We start from the raw sequence: 4,320 nt of genomic DNA, 5'->3' as shown, positions 1-4,320 counted from the left end.
AAGGTGGAAGATTTAATTCAAATGGGGCAACTGATGGAAGACTCGGGAACCTCAAAATACAAGAAACCTAGCCAAGCCGGCAAAGTCCACGAAGTGGCAAGCATCACCCCCACGAATCCTTTACATGTGGGGAATATGAGAAATGGCAGTCAGTCGTCGAGAAGGACATACACTGATCTCGGGATGCCAATCCTTTTGGTATTCCGAGAGGCTGTCAAAGTAAACTACATCAAGCCTCTGGAAGCAAGGCCGCCACCCAACCCATTACCAAGGAATTACAGAGCCGATGAATATTGTGAGTATCATCAGGGATACAGGCATAAGACTGAAGCATGCTGGACGCTTAAGAACTGCATCCAAGACCTGGTGGACAACGGTTCAATTATTCCAAGAAGTAAGCCAAACATTAGCACTAATCCCTTACCAAATCATGGGGTAAATGCTATTGTTTCTGACCAGGAATTGATTGATCCTTTCGAGCTATTCGTGGAAATGAATGACATCTGTGTCCTGGATTTGAATGACCTAACTGAAGAGCTCGATGCTATAACCAGGAGCGGGAGACAATATGAACCATTAGTCTTAGACAAAGTCCAAAATAAACCCTACCAGAGGGCAGATGAGCCAAAGGAAGACCCAATACTTTCACAGTTAAAAAAGACACAAGCTAGGGTATCGATTTGGGAACTCCTGGCATCATCCTTTCCTCATCGCCAAGCTCTTTGCAAGGCTTTGAGTCAACTCCAAACATTGGTGGAGGTTAGCCCTGAAGTGCTAGTGTCCACCCTCACCCAATCATCAAAGATGCAAAGCATCAGGTTTTCTGATGATGACTTACCCAAGGAGGGAGGCAGTCACAACAATGCCCTTTATGTCACGGGTCAGGCCAGAGATAAAATTATGCCCATGGTTCTCATTGATAATGGGTAAGCACTGAACGTCTGCCCACTAAGGGTAGCCAGCTGTCTAGGGTTGGAAGAAACAGATTTCATTCCATCAGACCAAATAGTCAAAGCCTACGACAGCACCCGGAGGGAAGTGTTGGGGGTTGCCACGTTGAATTTAACAATTGGGCCAGCTGTGATGGAGGTCTCGTTCCAAGTAATTGATGTGCCAACTAGCTTCAACCTACTTCTGGGTCGACCATGGATACATCATGCTAAGGCAGTACCTTCGTCACTGCACCAAAAGGTCAAGTTTCCTTATGAGGAGAAGGTTATCACTATCCAGGGGGATGACTACAGCCAGCTCAAGAAGCCAAAGGGCCAGCCTCTCTTTGAAGTCAACCCTGAGACTGCCAATTTGCTCCTCTCGGGATTTCAATATGACACTGTGCAGTTCATAGAAGGAAAGACTGCCAACTCTCGAATTCTCTTTGATTTCGGGATGGTGCAAATAAACTGCATAGTGCCTTTGATGCTGAAAATGTCCTATCTGCCGGGAATGATTATGGCAAGGTCTGGAAAGACATACCCCACACTACAGGCTTGGGAGTGTCCGGTGAATGAAGGGACCTTTGGACTGGGTTATGAGCCCACTGATGAAGACCGTGCTGAGAGAACTAGGAGGGGAAGGAAGGAGAGTATACAGATGCGGCCTTACCTTCTGACTTTGAATGGTTACTTTTTCAAACCGGGAGAAACGATTCCTTATCGTGGTTTCCAAGAACCATTTCGCTGCCCGATTGCTAAGAAGATGCTGCCTGGGTTAGAGATATTTTCTGATGTCTGGGGCAACAAGCCTGAAATAATAACTGAACTGGAAGTGGAAGACTTCATGTAGCCCGGTCTCTTTGACGAGGTTGCAGTCATTACAGGAAATAACGGGAATCAAGACCTGCTGAGCCTGATCAAGCCGTATGAAGGGCCTCTCACGCCGAGGAGGAGCGCGCTGCTGATAAACCCCCTCTCGAGTCAAACCTAGAGTCAAAGTTTGTATTCAAGTCCTGTACTGAGTCTGAGTTTGACCCCGAGTCTGAAATTGAGTCAGAGTCGAGTTCCAATTCTGAGTCGTCTGTGTCGGATCTAGAAGATCCAGATTTCAAATTTGATGTAATTTTTGAGGACGATTCCGTCATAATCAATAAAGGCTTGCAAATTATTGACTACCCCGTGTGTCTATCTTTCCAAGCATTTCTAAGCAAAAATAATCAAATAAATGAAATAAAAAATGAAAAGGAAAAAATAATAATTGGCAAAGAAGAAAATGAACATACATACATTGCATCTGACTGTGTGAACAGGGAACAGGTCAGTGAATGTTTAAAGAAGTTTGCCGATTGTTTCATGTGGAAGGCAAGTGACATCACAGGAATTGACCCAGCAATAGCGGTGCACAAGATTCCAGTATACCCTGAGGCTAAGCCGGTAAAATAGAAGCTAAGAAGGCTGAAAACAGAATGGTCCTTGAAAATCAAGGAAGAAGTAGCCAAGCAACTGCAGAATAAGTTCATAGAACCCATTGCCTACCCGACGTGGTTAGCAAATATTGTGCCGATGCCAAAGAAGGATGGCAAAGTCAGAATGTGTGTGGATTACCGGGATTTGAATAAAGCATGTCCAAAGGACGACTTCCCCTACCTCATATTGACTTGTTGGTGGACCGAATGGCTGGACATGAGATGGTCTCCTTGACCGATCTTGCTGTCGGATACAACCAAATAATGATGCATTTGTTGGACAAAGAGAAAACGGCATTCATCACGGAGTGGGGAACCTACTGCTATAGGGCTATGCCTTTTGGGCTCAAAAATGTCGGGCAACCTATCAAAGAATGGCAACGACCATCTTCCATGACATGATTCACAAAGAAGTAGAAGTGTATATGAACGATATGGTTGTTAAATCAAAAACAGCTGAAGAACATACAACAGCACTTGAGAAGTTCTTCCTTAGACTTCGAAAGTACAACTTAAAGCTCAACCCGGCGAAATGTTTGTTCGGAGCTACATCCGGAGTATTTATGGGGCATATGGTCAGTTGAAAGGGCATAGAGATTGACCCTTCAAACGCCAAAGCCATTCTAGAAATGCCAGCACCGAAGACGGAGAAAGAAGTTCGGGGTTTCCTAGGAAGGCTACAGTACATCAGCCAGTTCATTAATCAATTGGCCGATACTTATGGTCCGATTTTCAAATTACTCAGGAAAGGAGTAGCAATCAAATGGAATGAGGATTGTCAGAATGCTTTCGACCAAGTCAAGCAATATCTGTTATCCCCGCCAGTTTTACAGCCACCAAGGCTAGGAAAGCCTTTGCTATTGTACCTATCAGTGACGGAAGAAGCGATGGGTGCAATGCTAGCTCAACAAGCAGAAGATACAAGGGTAGAAAATGCCGTGTATTATCTCAGCAAAAGGATGCTAGACTACGAGCTAAAATACAATAAGATAGAGAAGTTGTGTCTGGCTCTAGTTTGGGCCTGTACAAAGCTGCAGCACTACCTCTCATCCTACACCACATACTTTATTTCTGAATCGAACCCCTTGAAATTCCTTATGGAGAGGCCGGTTCTTGACTATAAGATGGCTAAGTGGGTGTCGGTGCTCGCAGCCTATGATTTAAAATTTGTACAACGGAAGGCAGTGAAAGGCGGAGCCTTGGCTGATCAATTAGCGGAATTACCGGTCGAAGACCAAATGCCGGAGGTAGAATTTCCTGATGAAGACTTGTTGAGCTTGGAAAGTGAAGTCTGGGAAATGTACTTCGATGGAGCTTCAAACTACCATGGAAATGGGGTTGGAGTCGTATTCAAAACTCCTTGTGGAGAATACGTCCAATCGCAGTCAAATTAGATTTCGACTGCACCAACAATGAAGCCGAGTATGAAGCTTGCATAAAGGGGTTAGAAGCAGCCCTGGAAAAGAAAATAAAGGTCCTCAAGGTTTTCAGGGATTCCAATTTAATAGTCTCCCAAGCTTTGAGAAAATGGAAAATTAAGGAAGAGCGTTTGGTTCCTTACCTACAACGCTTGGACGAATTGGCTCAGCAATTTGAGGATTTATCCTTCCACTACTTGCCGCGAGCCAAAAATCAGTTTGCTGATGCTCTAGCTACTTTGGCCTCCATGGTTAATGTAGGGGGAGACCAAGTCATTCGACCTCTGATAGTTCGGCTGCAGAAACAGCCAGCACATATCATGAATTTGGTGGATGACAAGCCCTGGTATTGGGACATACAGAATTATCTTCAGAATGAAGCCTACCCGGAGGGATCCACCAAGACTGATCAACGGACATTGAGACAGTTAGCATCCGAATATTTCCTTACTGGGGGAGTTCTGTATAAAAGAAGTTGGAATGGCCTGCACCTAAGGTGCGTTG

This window comes from Jatropha curcas, chromosome 1 (genome assembly GCF_041381405.1).
Source record: "Jatropha curcas cultivar XTBG-Jc1 chromosome 1, XTBG_Jcur_1.0, whole genome shotgun sequence".
Taxonomy (NCBI): Eukaryota; Viridiplantae; Streptophyta; class Magnoliopsida; order Malpighiales; family Euphorbiaceae; genus Jatropha; species Jatropha curcas.
This window is presented reverse-complemented; position numbering follows the sequence as displayed.